Source organism: Trachypithecus francoisi, unplaced genomic scaffold (genome assembly GCF_009764315.1).
Source record: "Trachypithecus francoisi isolate TF-2019V2 unplaced genomic scaffold, Tfra_2.0 Lachesis_group6, whole genome shotgun sequence".
Taxonomy (NCBI): domain Eukaryota; kingdom Metazoa; phylum Chordata; class Mammalia; order Primates; family Cercopithecidae; genus Trachypithecus; species Trachypithecus francoisi.
Window position 1 is genome coordinate 105,092,170 of NW_022681471.1, and position 19,232 is coordinate 105,111,401.

A 19,232-nucleotide genomic window follows, 5' to 3' on the forward strand; every position below is an offset into this window, starting at 1 on the left:
AAAATTGCACTTGTACCCCTTAACTCTAAAGTTCTTGAAGTTATTCCAGTCAAGATCTAGATGGTCCCTGACTTCAGATGGTTTGACTAATGATTTTTAAACTTTATGATGGTGTGTAAGCAGTGTGCGTTTAGTAGAAACCATACTTTCAGTAACCATTTAATCATGCCATTTTTCACCGTCACTACTGTGCTCAGTGCATTACATGACATATTCAGTACTTTAGTTTTTATAGACTAGGCTTTGTGGTAGATGGTTTTGCCAAATTATAGGGTAATGTAAGGTTCTGAGCATGTTTAAGGAAGGCTAGGCTAAGCTATAATATTTGACAGGTTCAGTGTATTAAATGCAATTTTGACTCAGTATATTTTCAAGGGACAACGGATTTATTGGAAGGTAACCCTGTGATAAGTTGAGGAGCATCTGTATACTCAAACACTTACATGCCCACAAACACATGGATATATGTGACTCTGTATCTGTATTATTTTAGAGGATATAACAGAACACTAGCAATAAATAGAATTTACCTCAGATGGTAAAATGAAGATAATTGTATTTTAAAAGTTACAGAGGTATATATTAACAAATAGGTGGCAAGAAATAATCTAGAGGGGGGGCATGGAGCAAGATGGCCGAATAGGAACAGCTCCAGTCTCCAACTCCCAGCGCGAGCAACACAGAAGACCGGTGATTTCTGCATTTTCAACTGAGGTACTGGGGTCATCTCACTGGGGAGTGCCAGACAATTGGTGCTGGTCAGCTGCTGCAGCCTGACCAGCAAGAGCTGAAGCAGGGCGAGGCATTGCCTCACCTGGGAAGCGCAAGGGGGAAGGGAATCCCTTTTCCTAGCCAGGTGAACTGAGACACACAACACCTGGAAAATTGGGTAATTCCCACCCCAATACTGCGCTTTAAGCAAATGGGCACACCAGGAGATTATACCCACACCTGGCCAGGAGGGTCCCACGGCCACGGAGCCTCCCTCATTGCTAGCACAGCAGTCTGCAATCTAACCACAAAGCAACAGCCAGGCTGGGGGAGGGGCGCCCGCCATTGCTGAGGCTTAAGTAGGTAAACAAAGGCACTGGGAAGCTCGAACAGGGTGGAGCTCACAGCAGCTCAAGGAAACCTGCCTGTCTCTGTAGACTCCACCTCTGGGGACAAGGCACAGATAAAAAACAACAGGGGAAGCAGCAGAGGCCCGTGCAGACCTGAATGACTCTAACAGCTTTGAAGAGAGCAGTGGATCTCCCAACACGGAGGTTGAGATCTGAGAAGGGACAGACTGCCTGCTCAAGTGGGTCCCTGACCCCTGAGTAGCCTAACTGGGAGACATCTCCCACTAGGGGCAGTCTGACACCCCACACCTCACAGGGTGGAGTACACCCCTGAGAGGAAGCTTCCAAAGGAAGAATCAGACAGGTACACTTGCTGTTCAATATTCTATCTTCTGCAACCTCTGCTGCTGATACCCAGGCAAACAGGGTCTGGAGTGGACCTCAAGCAATCTCCAACAGACCTACAGCTGAGGGTCCTGACTATTAGAAGGAAAACTACCAAACAGGAAGAACACCTATACCAAAACCCCATCAGTACGTCACCATCATCAAAGACCAGAGGCAGATAAAACCACAAAGATGGGGAAGAAGCAGGGCAAAAAAGCTGGAAATTCAAAAAATAAGAGCGCATCTCCCTCTGCAAAGGAGCGCAGCTCATCGCCAGCAACGGATCAAAGCTGGTCAGAGAATGACTTTGACGAGATGAGAGAAGAAGGCTTCAGTCCATCTTCTCAGAGCTAAAGGAGGAATTACGTACCCAGCGCAAAGAAACTAAAAATCTTGAAAAAAGAGTGGAAGAATTGATACCTAGAATAATTAATGCAGAGAAGGTCATAAATGAAATGACAGAGATGAAAACCATGACACGAGAAATACGTGACAAATGCACAAGCTTCAGTAGCCGACTCGATCAACTGGAAGAAAGAGTACCAGCCATTGAGGATCAAATGAATGAAATGAAGCGAGAACAGAAACCAAAAGAAAAAAGAAAAAGAAATGAACAAAGCCTGCAAGACGTATGGGATTATGTAAAAAGACCAAATCTCCATCTGATTGGGGTGCCTGAAAGTGAGGGGGAAAATGGAACCAAATTGGAAAACACTCTTTAAGATATCATCCAGGAGAACTTCCCCAACCTAGTAGGGCAGGCCAACATTCAAATTCAGGAAATACAGAGAACACCACAAAGATACTCCTCGAGAAGAGCAACTCCAAGACACATAATTGCCAGATTCACCAAAGTTGAAATGAAGGAAAAAATCTTAAGAGCAGCCAGAGAGAAAGGTCGGGTTACCAAAAAAGGGAAGCCCATCAGACTAACACCAGACCTCTCGGCAGAAACTCTACAAGCCAGAAGAGAGTGGGGGCCAATATTCAACATTCTTAAAATAATTTTCAACCCAGAATTTCATATCCAGCCAAACTAAGTTTCATCAGTGAAGGAGAAATAAAATCCTTTACAGATAAGCAAATGCTTAGAGATTTTGTCACCACCAGGCCTGCCTTACAAGAGACCCTGAAGGAAGCCCTAAACATGGAAAGGAACAACTGGTACCAGCCATTGCAAAAACATGCCAAAATGTAAAGACCAATGAGGCTAGGAAGAAACTGCATCAACTAACGAGCAAAATAAATAGTTAATATCATAATGGCAGGATCAAGTTCACACATAAAAATATTAATCTTAAATGTTAATGGACTAAATGCTCCAATTAAAAGACACAGACTGGCAAACTGGATAAAGAGTCAAGACCCGTCAGTCTGCTGTATTCAGGAGACCCATCTCACATGCAGAGACATACATAGGCTCAAAATAAAGGGATGGAGGAAGATCCAGCAAGCAAATGGAGAACAAAAAAAAGCAGGGGTTGCAATCCTAGTCTCTGATAAAATAGATTTTCAACCATCAAAGATCAAAAGAGACAAAGAAGGCCATTACATAATGGTAAAGGGATCAATTCAACAGGAAGAGCTAACTCTCCTAAATATATATGCACCCAATACAGGAGCACCCAGATTCATAAAGCAAGTCCTTAGAGACTTACAAAGAGACTTAGACTCCCATACAATAATAATGGGAGACTTCAACACTCCACTGTCAACATTAGACAGATCAACGAGACAGAAAGTTAACAAGGATATCCAGGAATTGAACTCAACTCTGCACCAAGCGGACCTAATAGACATCTATAGAACTCTCCACCCCAAATCAACAGAATATACATTCTTCTCAGCACCACATCGCACTTATTCCAAAATTGACCACATAATTGGAAGCAAAGCACTCCTTAGCAAATGTAAAAAAACAGAAATTATAACAAACTGTCTCTCAGACCACAGTGCAATCAAACTAGAACTCAGGTCTAAGAAACTCAATTAAAACCACTCAACTACATGGAAACTGAACAACCTGCTCCTGAATGACTACTGGGTACATAATGAAATGAAGGCAGAAATAAGGATGTTCTTTGAAACTAATGAGAACAAAGATACAACATACCAGAATCTCTGGACCATTTAAAGCAGTGTGTAGAGGGAAATTTATAGCACTAAATGCCCACAAGAGAAAGCAGGAAAGATCTAAAATTGACACTCTAACATCACAATTAAAAGAACTGGAGAAGCAAGAGCAAACACATTCAAAAGCTAGCAGAAGGCAAGAAATAACTAAGATCAGAGCAGAACTGAAGGAGATAGAGACACAAAAAACCCTCCAAAAGGCCGGGCGCGGTGGCTCAAGCCTGTAATCCCAGCACTTTTGGAGGCCGAGACGGGCGGATCACGAGGTCAAGAGATGGAGACCATCCTGGCTAACATGGTGAAACCCCGTCTCTACTAAAAATACAAAAAAAAAAAAAAAAAAACCCTCCAAAAAATCAATGAATCCAGGAGTTGGTTTTCGAAAAAATCAACAAAATTGACAGACCGCTAGCAAGACTAATAAAGAAGAAAAGAGAGAGGAATCAAATAGACGCAATAAAAAATGATAAAGGGGATATCACCACGGACCCCACAGAAATACAAACTACCATCAGAATACTATAAACACCTCTACGCAAATCAACTAGAAAATCTAGAAGAAATGGATAATTTCCTGGGCACTTACACTCTTCCAAGACTAAACCAGGAAGAAGTTGAATCCCTGAATAGACCAATAGCAGGCTCTGAAATGGAGGCAATAATGAATAGCCTACCCACCAAAAAAAGTCCAGGACCAGACAGATTCACAGCTGAATTCTACCAGAGGTACAAGGAGGAGCTGGTACCATTCCTTCTGAAACTATTCCAATCAATAGAAAAAGAGGGAATCCTCCCTAACTCATTTTATGAGGCCAACATCATCCTGATACCAAAGACTGGCAGAGACACAACAAAAAAAGAGAATTTTAGACCAATATCCCTGATGAACATCGATGCAAAAATCCTCAATAAAATACTGGCAAACCGGATTCAGCAGCACATGAAATAGCTTATCCACCATGATCAAGTGGGCTTCATCCCTGGGATGCAAGGCTGGTTCAACATTCGCAAATCAATAAACGTAATCCAGCATATAAACAGAACCAAAGACAAGAACCACATGATTATCTCAATAGATGCAGAAAAGGCTTTTGACAAAAATCAACAGCCCTTTATGCTAAAAACGCTCAATAAATTCGGTATTGATGGAACGTACCTCAAAATAATAAGAGCTATTTATGACAAACCCATAGCCAATATCATACTGAATGGGCAAAAACCGGAAAAATTCCCTTTGAAAACTGGCACAAGACAGGGATGCCCTCTCTCACCACTCCTATTCTACATAGTGTTGGAAGTTCTGGCTAGGACAATCAGGCAAAAGAAAGAAATCAGGGGTATCCAGTTAGGAAAAGAAGAAGTCAAATTGTCCCTGTTTGCAGATGACATGATGATTATAATTTAGAAAACACCATTGTCTCAGCCCACAATCTCCTTAAGTGATAAGCAACTTCAGCAAAGTCTCAGGATACAAAATTAATGTGCAAAAATCACAAGCATTCTTATACACCAGTAACAGACAAACAGAGAGCCAAATCAGGAATGAACTTCCATTCACAATTGCTTCAAAGAGAATAAAATACCTAGGAATCCAACTTACAAGGGTTGTCAAGGACCTCTTCAAGGAGAACTACAAACCACTGCTCAGTGAAATCAAAGAGGACACAACAAATGGAAGAACATACCATGCTCATGGATAGGAAGAATCAATATCGTGAAAATGGCCATACTGCCCAAGGTTATTTATAGATTCAATGCCATCCCATCAAGCTACCAATGACTTTCTTCACAGAATTGGAAAAAACGGCTTTAAAGTTCATATGGAACCAAAAAAGAGCCCGCATTGCCAAGACAATCCTAAGTCATTAGAACAAAGCTGGAGGCGTCACGCTACCTGACTTCAAACTATACTATAAGGCTACAGTAACCAAAACAGCATAGTACTGGTACCAAAACAGAGATATAGACCAATGGAACAGAACGGAGTCGTCAGAAATAATATCACACATCTACGGCCATCTGATCTTTGACAAACCTGAGAGAAACAAGAAATGGGGAAAGGATTCCCTATTTAATAAATGGTGCTGGGAAAATTGGCTAGCCATAAGTAGAAAGCTGAAACTGGATCCTTTCCTTACTCCTTATACGAAAATTAATTCAAGATGGATTAGAGACTTAAATGTTAGACCTAATACCATAAAAACCCTAGAAGAAAACCTAGGTAGTACCATTCAGGACATAGGCATGGGCAAGGACTTCATGTCTAAAACACCAAAAGCAACGGCAGCAAAAGCCAAAATTGACAAATGGGATCTCATTAAACTAAAGAGCTTTTGCACAGCAAAAGAAACTACCATCAGAGTGAACAGGCACCTACAGAATGGGAGAAATTTTTGCAATCTACTCATCTGACAAAGGGCTAATATCCAGAATCTACAAAGAACTCAAACAAATATACAAGAAAAAAAAAAAACCATCAAAAAGTGGGCAAAGGATATGAACAGACACTTCTCAAAAGAAGACATTCATACAGCCAACAGACACATGAAAAAATGCTCATCATCACTGACCATCAGAGAGATGCAAATCAAAACCACAATGAGATACCATCTCACACCAGTTAGAATGGCAATCATTAAAAAGTCAGGAAACAACAGGTGCTGGAGAGGATGTGGAGAAACAGGAACACTTTTACACTGTTGGTGGGATTGTAAACTAGTTCAACCACTATGGAAAACAGTATGGCGATTCCTCAAGGATCTAGAACTAGATGTACCGTATGACCCAGCCATCCCACTACTGGGTATATACCCAAAGGATTATAAATCATGCTGCTCTAAAGACACATGCACACGCATGTTTCTTGCGGCACTATTCACAATAGCAAAGACTTGGAATCAACCCAAATGTCCATCTGTGACAGACTGGATTAAGAAAATGTGGCACATATACACCATGGAATACTATGCAGCCATGAAAAAGGATGAGTTTGCGTCCTTTGTAGGGACATGGATGCAGCTGGAAACCATCATTCTTAGCAAACTATCACAAGAAGAGAAAACAAACACCGCATGTTCTCACTCATAGGTGGGAACTGAACAATGAGATCACTTGGACTCGGGAAGGGGAACATCACACACTGGGGCTATCATGGGGAGGGGGCAGGGGGGAGGGATTGCATTGGGGTTATACCTGATATAAATGATGAATTGATGGGTGCTGACGAGTTGATGGATGCAGCACACCAACATGGCATCAGTATACATATGTAACAAACCTGCACGTTATGCACCTGTACCCTAGAACTTAAAGTATAATGTAAAAAAAAAAAATAATAATAATCTAGAGAAGAGAGGAGTAATCGAGTAGGAAGTAGTTATTATCCCCAGGCCTGAAAGGAAAGGGGGAACAGAGTCCAGTGAAAGCTGCACCAATGGAGGGAATGTAGTTGTTGGTAGGACTCAGATACTACATTATGTAGCTCTGAAGCAGGGAAATAATAGAGAAATTTCCCCAGCTTTCTCTTTTCCTTCTCATTAAATCTCCAGCTGGTACTTCCTACTGGCTTAATGCAACTGGAATGTAGCCAGGAAATGATCACAGGAGGTGCAGTGTGAAAGGGTCAGCCACCTAGAGAATAAGCAGAGAAGAAAGGGTGGAAATGAATGAGGGTGAGCACAGTGAACATAAATCACATGAATGGGAAGAGAGATTCAGTTTTCTAGATAATTCTAACATTTGTTTAAATGTAGTTGCGTGAGTACAGTCAAGAAATTATTTTTTAATAGGTGGTCTGCTCTAGTAGATTTTATAACATAGTTAACATAGTATGACATAGAGAAATAGTTCAATGAGTGGAAGAGATATTTTGACAACATTCCTTTTATTTAGGTAAATTTAGTACACAATTAAGGTGACATTTCATGTCTCTAGAGACAGAGTAGGTTAGTTAATAAAACCTTCAACTGTGGAAACCCAAGGTACAACAAATACTAAGATAACGTTCAGATAATGATTAATGTGAATGAACATTTTAAATATTTTATTAAAATGTAGAAGAATATTGCAATAATATTAAGGTGATATAAAACCTAGAGGTTGTAAAATACCGACAATTTACCAACACAAACTTAAAATATTTTCCTTGGTAAAAGACACCATTAGACAGTAATAAAACTTATGATGGACTGCAGAATGATACTACTAATAAAAAATTAATAACCTCAGTATGATAACACTCCTACAATGAATATACAAAATATATTTTTGAAGTGGCTACATATTATGGTCAGGACATTCACTTGGGAAAGTGAGAAATAGCCCATCAAAATAAAATTAAGCTGAACTAATGCACAGTAAAAATATCCTCTTATTATGAGGGTTCATGTAAATAGGCCCTGTGTTTCTTTTGGTGGAAACACAACTTGTAATATTTTAATCAGACAGTTTGGTATTATCTTTCAAAGTATGGAATTTTACATATATTTGATCCTGAGGTTTCACATTTAGTATAGATATATAGTAATACCCATATCTATGACACATGTATAAAGATGTTCATTGCAGCGTTGTATACAGTAGCTCCAGTATTTTTCGTGTTATGGAGTGTGAGGCAGATATATCTCTACCATTGGATTATAGGCACCATAAAATCAGGGTCCAAGTTTGTGTTTGTTTTTATTTTTGCTCACTATTATAACTGCAGTGTCTGGCATAATCCTTGACTTATTCCAACAAATAGTTACAGAATAAAAAAATGGATAAATGAGTGTGTGTATTACTGAAATCAATTTTGAAGTTCAAATTGTGTGTATATTGTGTATACACATTTTAACTCCAATTTGCTGAAAACGTACTTTTTGCCAGACGTTGCTCTAAATACCTTACTTGCTTTTATCGTTTTTGAAAAGCCTTTGCTTCATTTTACCAATGAGGATATGAAAAAATGAAGAAATTAAGTTTCTCATCAAAATTATAAAACCAGTGAATGGTAGAGCTAAATTTTGAATCTTTACTAATTGAGCGCATCTTATGAAAGTATCTAAGAAAGTAGACGCATAGGCAGTGTTTATGTTGTTTAAACTCATTCTATAGGCAGATGAGTGTGATAAATGGATGGCTAATAGAATGGCTGAATGGATAGATGTATGGATGTATGGATGACACAGCATTTGGTGACAAGTATTAGTTGTAGTTAATGGGACTGTGGTGTTGTGGAGACATGGGGTACTTGCACTGTTAACTTTCTATGCGTCTGTACTATTTTAATTTTCCACTACAATAAGTATATATGGCTTTTGTAATAAAATGTTCAAAAGTGAGAGATTATATCCAGACTTATAAAATTAAAACATCAAAGACAAGTAACGGATGAACTCTTGGGGACAAAACCATCAATGTGTGATGTGTTTTCTCTGAGGGGAAGGTTTCCTCATCAAGGGGCACGTTCCCATTAAGATAAGACTGGAAATGACCCATCTCGTCAATCCAAGATCAGAGCCCATATAGGGACAGGAGCTGTGATAATGAGTCTGGCTTCATAGGATTTAGTAATTGAGATAGTTATACCAAGCCCCGGGGTTTCCAGTCGTTAGGGAAGACAGGCCCCTGCTAGTAGAGCTCTACCTGAGGGAGAGGTATTTGAGAGAAGCTGAAATATCAGAGTCAAGAAGAACTGGAAGTTATGTCCAGAAACTGAGTTATGTAGTATTTAGCATATCAGTTTTAACCTTCATCCAGCCACTGAGAAAAGGAAAGAAGAAATTTTAAAATTGCAAATAGATAAAAGGAACATTGAGTAATTAAAATAGAAGTAAGGTTCTATGCAAAGCCTTTCCTTTTCTCTGTTTAGTGTTTGATGTTACCAATATCTAGTCAAAGGGAGTTGCTTTCCAAATATGTAATGTTTGTATGCATACTATAGTTATATATTAGTGATCATATTGTTTTTAAATGTGTGTGTACCATCCTAGGTTTTTGTTTCTTTCTTGAATCCCTTTCTCATATATCTGAGCTTAAAAAGCATTTTTTACAGTTAAAAGTATTTAGTAGAATCCTACCCACCACTGACTCATAGTTTCAGTGAGATGACAAAGAATTCACACACTTGAATCTTTCAAACCTCCAGGTATGCAGACACTTAGCACAAAATTTTTGGAAGCTATGCTTCCAAAGTTTTAAGGAGTCTGCTTTTCCTATCCTGAGTCTGAGAGCACTTGAATACATTTTATTTTTTTCTGTAGATATCAGTCAATATTATTTTTGAAAATATATTTTTGTAAAGCACGGTGTGATTTTTGTAGTGTATATGCCAAAGTTTAGAACAATGAATAAAACATTTGTTTTCCTGTGTCTTGAGTATTAGCTTGAGTATTTTCAATCTGAATTTAAAATGTACCAACTTTGTCATCGTCGCTCATAGGCTTCTTGATTAACCTGCTAATGCTCTCTAATTTAGAAATTAATGCTTCTTTCCCTATCACTTAAAAAGTAATCTGATACAGTTTCTAAAGCATGAGATCATCTTCAAATCAAGTCTTATTTTTGGGAATGTGATCAATAAGAAACTTTTGCAATACAATAGGAAGCTGAGGTACATTATGCTTAACCTTATCCAAGGTCACAAAATGAAAGAACTGGGATGCAAACCAAGGAGTCTATTTTTTTTTCCACTTTAATCAGACTGTCACTTACTGGTTGTATGACCTTGGGCTGTATTCTTAACTCACAAGAGAGTGGTGAAGTTTAAATGGAAAAAACATAATAAAAGTTCTTGTATGTAATTGATGCTTGATGAAAACTAATTCTATACCAAACTGAATCTCCTTTGCATAATTTTGTAGGGAGAAAAATACAGCCTGCTCCTGTTCCTTGCTATGTGCTTTCTGTGCCTTCAACCAGTGCTCAATTTTCAACATGTGTCTTACTCTACATTCATGGGGTGCAGACCATGAAAATGAACCTTTATTCCCAAAAGGTTATCTCTTCATTCATTTACTGATTTAACAAATATTGAGTACCTACTACTTCTCAGTCATTGGTAAAACAAGCTAAAGGAAGTTCCTGCCGTTGTGGTTTTTATATTCTTATAGTAATATAAATATAAACATAATAATGACAGTTTGTGACAAGCAATGTAAAGGAAATCAATGTAAAATAAAGGGAAAGGGGGTGGGCTTCTTAAAACGGGATATCAAATGCATCTCTGAAGAGGTGCCATATGAGTTAAGACCTAATGGGTGAGAATAAATCAAAAATGCAAAACGAGAAAGTATTTTAGGTAAAAGAGCAGCAAGTGTGAAGATGAAGAGGTGTAAAATGGCCTTTGGTATTTGAGATGCACAAACAAAACAAGACCAATGTGTGAAAGAGAAAGAGGGATGACATTAGAGTGCTTTTAGCAAAGTGTGAAGGATTGGGTCATGATGTACTTTATAGGGCATGGAGGGTGGTATTTTTTAACACATATATCAAATTATATTCAATATTCAAAAATATAGTATACACATTTTAATGAAAATCAGTCTCAGCTATGTCTTACGCATTCTTAACATCGTTGATTACCTTCTCTTTTATAAAAGTTATCCCTTATCGTCATCAGATTTGTGTTATATGCTTTTTGATGCTTATTGTCTTTTTGACTTGTGCTTTCTCCATCATTGCTTCACATGTGATTATTGATTTGCTTTCCAGGAAGCTGATTTGCTTTCTAGGAAACCAGGGCGAGTATTAAATGACCAGCGAGTAGGCAAGGCTAGGAGCAAAACTGCACATTTATTTTTGGTCCCCCAGCTTCAGAAAGAAGGTGTGGGGGAGGGGTGAGGTCCGTAGGTCTCCTGCCGGGGAGGCCGGGGGAGTCACCTGGTGGAGCTCTCGGCGGAGTTCCTACAGTCCCGACGGGAGTGAGGGCTGAGGAAGTGCGCGTAGTGCGCCCGCTGGGAGCGGCTTTTATGTCCTGGGCCTGGGAGTGGGAGGGCAGTGGGCGGGACATAGGCGGGTTGGGGGCCGGGCGGTAGGCGTGGCTAGGCGGGTTCCGGTTTTTCTCCTTTGGAGGTCGGGTGGCACCTGCGCAGTCGACCTGTGTCTTTCCCTGGCCCGGGAAAGCTGATGGTGAAGAACCCGGAACTGCACTATCTTGCCTCCTTCTCTGTTCGTCCAAACAATTATCTTCTGCACATTTCTAAATTGCAATTTTTTCACATTGGAAGCTGTTTGTCATCCATGCATATTATTGTATTTAATGGTGGAAGCCAGAAACTCCAAACTCAAATAAAATTTCGTAAGTACTGTCAAAAGCAAAACGTATCTCTGTAATTTGAAAATGCGTTATAGTTTGCTACTTCTTTATTGTGTGTATTTCATCACCATGCCTCCATTAGCACTTAAAAGATACACAAATGTATGATGTTTGGCCACTGTTTCAGTTTTCACTTAGAATACTACTGAAAACTTTGGATCAGTTAAAGAAAACTTAATTTGCCATCAATTATCTTGTCATTGGTGAAGTTTGTGTGTGATGGTGTTCCGCTAAACACTGAATCCCTTATTCTGATGTTGTATATCACATATGGTGCCACCATGACACCATCCCACATAAATGTTTTGTGCTGAGAGAGTCACATCAGTGTTGTATGCCATCTGGTTTGTCCAGTGGTCCACTGATTTCTTCCTTAGGAATTAGGAAATGGAGCTTTTCTAATTATAAACAGTGATTAATTCCCTGGTGAACTGGTTTCATGTCTGACACATGGTAGGTATTCCACAAATATTTGATGAAGGCATGAATGCAAGCAAACCCATAAATTACAATTATGTGCCAGTTGGAAACAAATCATGACAAATATAGATCATAGATATTGAGCATTTACTTTGCATTCATTTCTCTGTTAGCATCATCCCTAATTATTTGCAAGATACTAATATGACTCATTTTATAGATAAAAACTGGGACAAAGGGAAATTAGTGAATTTTATCACAATCCCTTACCTATTAGTGGTAGGATCATGATTTGATCAAGGTATTTTTGCCTCAACAGGCTAAGCTCTTTTATATGTAGTGGGTCCATTTTTATCATATTTGTTTCAAAAAAAAAAAAAAAAACCTGATCATTTTGTACAGTGTCTGCATTAAATTAGTCATCGCTGAGTAATTTGCTCAAAGACTGCCCTTATGTCATCAGGCATATTTTCAAATCCCAAAACATACCAGAAAGAATAATAACCAATTAAATTTGTGTCACATGAAATAAACATCTTTATTCCAGTCTCACTGTATATCAAGTATAGTTTCTAACACTGTAGACAATTAAGGTTCACAAACAGACTATGTTAGTGAGGAAGATAAGGGGTGGAGTTACTTCTGAAACTGACTATACTTTTTCTAGCCCCAAGGAAAGAAAAGTCAATTTGGTTAGGTGAAAAGCAAAGCATGAAAACCGCAGGTGACAATCAGGGAAGCAGAGTTAAATGTCACTGAGTCAAAATACTTTCGTCTCAAATGCAAACCCTAATAGTTCTTCCCACAACAGGCATGTCGAGAGAATTGTAAGAAAGTACAAATGTTTTTCTATCTGTAGTCTCCCATGCTGACTGAGTAGCTTCCATTTGTTAGGTCAAGTTAGTGTCTTCTCTCCTGGTTTTAGAAGATACATACCAAAAATTGGTTCTAAGGATTTATTTATTTATTTATTTTATTTTTTAATTTTTTTTTATTTTTTGAGACGGAGTCTTGCTCAGTCGCCCAGACTGGAGTGCAGTGGCCGGATCTCAACTCCCTGCAAGCTCCGCCTCCCGGGTTTACGCCATTCTCCTGCCTCAGCCTCCCCAGTAGCTAGGACTACAGGCGCTTGCCACCTCGCCCGGCTAGTATTTTGTATTTTTTAGTAGAGACAGGGCTTCACCGTGTTAGCCAGGATGGTCTCCATCTCCTGACCTCGTGATCCGCCCGTCTCGGCCTCCCAAAGTGCTGGGATTACAGGCTTCAGCCACTGCGCCTGGCCCTGTTCTAAGGATTTAAATAGTCAAGGATGTATTTTTTAAGTAAAATATATTTCAACATATATAAAGTTAGGACAGTTTTGACAAAAGACACAATTGTGAAAATTTCCTGCATTTGGAAATTGGAAATTTAAAGACACAACTTTTCCTGTTGATTAGGGGCATAGAAATTTGGTATTTGAAAACCTTTTCAACTTAACAGACGTCTTATTTAAAATTTCTAAAGTCAGGATTGGTTATGGATTTTCATTTAACTGACTTTTCCCCACCAGCTTCTGTGCATTTGTTCTGAGGCACTCTCAGGATATTTGATATTAACACTGCAGAGCTTCCATTCTGATTTAATTCCCAAAAACTATCTTAGCGAAGAGGGCTTTTACAGAGGGCAATTCAATGAAGCAGGGATACAGTGGCAAATGGGAAACTGAGAATTTTGATATTATTTATTCATAATTTCCTTTCCCATTAGAGTCATTTTTTCATGAGAATGTATCTCTGGGCTCATTTATTTACCATTGTATTATTAAAGACTAAAATACAGCCTGGCACAAAGTAGTAACTCAATAAATGTTGATGGAGTATTTTGTTCTCCCCACCTCCAAGACCGAGTCTTGCTCTGTTGCCCAGGCTGGAGTGTAGTGGCACGATCTCGGTTCACCATCTTCTCTGCCTTCCTGGTTCAAGCAATTCTCCTGCCTCAGCCTCCCGAGTAGCTGGGATTACAGGCATGCACCACCAAACCCAGCTGATTTTTGTGTTTTTAATAGAGACTGGGTTTCACCATCTTGGCCAGGCTTGTTTCTGAACTCCTGACCTCAGGTGGTCCGCCCACCTCAGCCTCGGAAAGTGCTGGGATTACAGGCGCGAGCCACTGTGTCCAGCTGTAGATTTTACAATCACTATCAATACTTCCAGGTACCATTACTTACTGGATTGGCTACATAAGTTCTGTTTGTATTGGTAGGTTTAGAATTTATTGCTTAACAGGAGCTCAAATAGTTTTCAGTGCATCAGTCTTCTGAAAGCATCTGATTTTTCTTTTTTCTCTGTTATGCTCTAGGTAAGTATTATGCATTTTGAGTCACTGTTTGTTTTTTTCTTTCTTTTTTTAATTTTTTTTTTTTTTTTTTGAAATGGAATCTCCCTCTCTCGCCCTGGGTGGAGGGCAGTGGCCTGATCTCAACTCGCTATAACCTCCTCCTCCCGGGTTCAAGCGATTCTCTCCTGAATAGCTGGGATTACAGGCATGTGTGACCATGCCAGGCTAACTTGTACATTTTTAGTAGAGAGGGCGTTTCACCCTGTTGGCTAGGCTGGTGTAGAATTCCTAACCTCAGGCGATCCACTTGCCTTGACCTTCCAAATTGCTGGGATTACAGGCATGAGCCAAAGTGCCCAGCCTGAGCCACTGTTTTCCACTTGTGACAAGATGGTGATAGTTTTCTGTTAGTTAACACCATAAGCATGTTGAAAAGCATAATTGAATATTCAAAAGAGAAAATTGTTTTGTGTTTCTCATGGATAAATATAGGCCATTACTTTTTATCATTATTAATCTTATGAAATTCAATCATCTTCATCAATGCAAATTATTTTCATTATGATATTTTACAGTCTTTTAATGAGAAGCATTGTTACTAAATGATAAAAGCAACTGCTTGTATCAGTGAATGAAGTGCTAAAAATGGATTAGTTAAGGAGTACTTAATTTAGCTAAGGCAAAACATATTTTGCAGAATGTTAAAAAATTTAACATGGGAGGAGTTGTGCAAATTTTAATTAAAATGTATATCCATTGTATATAGTGACTTGTAAGAAGAAAATTATGTACAATACAGTGCTGAATACAAAATACTGAAAATAACAGTATCATGCTTTAATGAATTAGTCCATTGCTACGATATGGTCTACAACTTATAAGCTCCAGCATTTAGGTATCAGATGACATTATAACATAAATCTCTTCATTTGCAAACCTCAAAAAATAATCCACTTTACTTCCAGCACAATGTCCTTTAGAATATCACATCCATGAATTAGGTTATTGTTTACAACCATAGGTTTTGCTTGTGCCAACATATATGCCATTCTATTTTCATATTTTGAGCATTCTGACTATGCCTAGTTTATGACCATAAGTGTCATCTTTCCAGTTTCTCCTTTACTTTTCTCAGTGAATGTATTTATTTGTTTCTGTTTCCTAATACAAACTCTGTGGGGAGATTTATGCTCATCATGATTTCTAAATGACATCCTCACACATTTGTTGTTGTTTAATAAAACTCTTAAAACACCGACCAACTAAAGCTTTGTGAGTGCACATTTATTCCTGCTATCTTTGAAATCTTGCTTGCTTTCAATTACACATGCTGTGCATTATGAGTGAGTATTTCAATTCCTGCCTGTCCCTTGGCAGAAACTTGGCCTGAAATTTAGATAGTGGAGCCTCTTCTTTAGATTTCCCAGCAGTGTTTCAAGGTTACACCCGGCACCTAGCTAATCGGACTTTCCTGAGATTGACTGCCCGAGATTAGTTTTGTTGAAGGCACTGCTTTCATCAAACTTACTCACATTGACTTTTTTGGGGTGAGGGCATGTTGAAAGCAAACTTTGTGCAACTTTGCTTTTATTGTTTATTTTTTGATCTTTGCGGATACTTTTATTATAACAGAATATATTTATTACAAAATTAGTATGTGTTGAATAAAGAGTTTGGAAAATATAGAGAGAATAAAATTTTAAAAGGGAATTATTTTCAATCCCTCAAGCACATCCACTTTACTGATACCTTGAAGTATTTTTTCCCAGGTGTTTTCCTAAAATTGTTCTACATAAATTGTAAATTCTGCTCTTTTGATGTTACACTGTAAGGTATTGACTTTAACATATTGTCAGATAGCCTTCAAAAGGAACATTTTGACTGGCTTTGTGATATTCTTACACAGTTATATATTCAATTATTCCCTAAGTCCCTACCTATTAAGCTATTTGGATTGGTCTTTTTCCTCTTTTGTATGATAAATATTTCTTTTTGTGTTATAAATACTGTTTAAATTTTATATCATATTTACATATATCTTTATTTAAATTTCTGATAATTTCCTTGTGGCAGGACCCTAAGGGAAAATTAATGGGTCATAGTATATGATTTTTTTTAAGGTTTTGATAGACACTCCCAAAATATTTTTCATAAGATTAGAAACAACTGATACTCTTCAAGCTAAGTAGGTGTTTGGCCAAATCATTGAAACCTCTGCAGCATAGATTATCATTCTTTTGTAATTCTTTGCAAATTTTTTAGGCAAGGGAACGTAGTTAAAACCCCACATCTCTAATTTGCATTTCAGTGGTTCATTTTTATGTATGTTTAGTCTTTTTTTTTTTTTTTTTTTTTTGAGACGGAGTCTTGCTCTGTCGCCGGGGCTGGAGTGCAGTGGCCGGATCTCAGCTCACTGCAAGCTCCGCCTCCCGGGTTCACGCCATTCTCCTGCCTCAGCCTCCCGAGTAGCTGGGACTACAGACGCCCGCCACCTCGCCCGGCTAGTTTTTTTTTGTATTTTTTAGTAGAGACGGGTTTTCACAGTGTTCGCCAGATGGTCTCGATCTCCTGTTATACATCACTTATTAGAAATGTAAATCACTACTACTAAATAGAGATCATGTTTGGTAATTGAACCACATTACTTACAAGGTAACTATTTGAATAATGACTTTCAGATACTTGGTCTTCAAATACACTGAGACAGAATGTGAGAGAATGAGGTTAAAGGTACCATGGCAGTGTAGTGCAGTGACTGGGTTCTTATCCTATTTTGACTAGTTTTTGAACTTGCCTTCTAACCACCATGAGGTTCAACTTCTTTATTTGAAAAATGATCAAATTTCACTAAATGATTTATTTGTTCCATAGTAGTTTCAAATATGAAACACTCATCAGAAACGGTGTTATTGTTCAGAAAGTAAAATCTCTAGCAGTATTATGAGTTCTCACCATTTCCATTCTGAGACGGCTTCAAAGATTAGATAAGCAATTATTAAAATCCAGTGTCAATGAACATTTTATGTAGTAGAGTCTTAGTGCAAAATTACTTTCATATAATTGTAGTTCTTATTTTGGGGATTCAGCCATTTCTCTCATTTCATACAATCTTAATGTCTTGTAATAAAAAGTAAAAATTACATTCCATCATTTCATACTCCTTAAATTCTTCATAGTACTCATTATCATACCATTGCTTTTAGTCACTGTCTTACATAATTCTTATCAATTCTATGACTTTAACTGTTCTCTGTATTCAGTTTCTTAACAGATACTTAGGTGATTGCAGAGTGCCAGGAATTGGCCTTAGTGCAGTCATCATAAATGAGGATTACCCCCAAGTCATAAAATTCATTTTGATTTCCCATAAAAAGTAATGCTTATAATTACGGGGTGACTCATCTGCTGTATACTCATAATCTAGCATAGTCTAAGCATATTGTATAGTGCATACATCACTTAGCAAATATGGATTAAGTGATAATTGCTTTTTCCTTCTAAGTCTTCTGACTTCCTGTTAATAGTATACAAATGGTCTACAACTAGGTTTGTTTTTGTGTTAATAATAGAAACATCAAAAATATGACAAAAATGACAAAAATGCAATACAGCAATAGTATTAAGGTTTAACAAACTTTACAGGTTTTCTAAACATTGGATTTGAGCTTCATAACATCTTACTTAGAGGGAACGCTGCTGGTCAACCACAGTCTCGGAAAGCAGCATATTCTTAGGTTTTGGAGGGAATCAGAGGGCCAGCAATCTAAGAAAATTTCAAATTGGGAATAGGATGATGATAGCTTTAGAAGCATGGTATTTCAGGTGAGACAATATTTAATTAGTTTGAATTCAGAATTATGTTCATTGAAGTGAATCCACTCTGGCAGACTTTCAGAAGGGAGCATTTGCTGCTGGTTGGCTGGGGGAAGCATGGTAACAATCACAGAGGCAACTAATTGTTAAATGAATAAATAGGGTAGATTGAAACTTGTTGGTGTCTACTTGATACCATGACTGCAGAACGATCAGCTTCCTCCTTCATCCTCTTCCTTCTTTGTTTTATTCTTAGTTTATTAATCTTTATATCCTCAGGCTGTAGCACATAACTTTGTATATAGGCATTTGCAAAAACTGTGGAGTAAATGATTTGAAAACTGAATGAAGTCATTTTGGATCTCTCTTAGAATTTTTGTCATACATTGCCTTGTTTTCCCCCATACATAGTTCTACCTTAGATCTCGAGCACTTTTTATCTGGATTATGGTCCTAGCCTCTTATTTCTCTCAAGTTTTTCTCCAGCAGTCCATTCTGTACTTAAAGAATTTACTTTAATAAAATTTTGATGATGTCACCCTCTTGTCGAAAAGTGTTTACTCTCCAACCTATTGAATGAAGGCCGAATTTTCTAGTTTGCTATTGATATTCCCTCAGTTTTCTACGGACCATCTACCAGTTTCATCTTAGTTTTCTCTACTCTCCTCTCACTGGCTAAGATACACAAAGCCACTGTTCCCAAGACATGGCTAATGTGTCCCTACCTCTGCGTCTTTACTCAAGATACTCCCACTACCCGGAATACTCTTCCCCATTCCCTCATTTCCGGCTATTGAAATCCT

General features: G+C 38.2%; 1 protein-coding gene across 1 annotated transcript in view; it reads left to right on the forward strand.

The window, feature by feature from the left end:
- Window positions 1-19,232, forward strand: part of DMD (dystrophin) — a 2,224,438-nt gene that overhangs the window by 519,113 nt on the left and 1,686,093 nt on the right.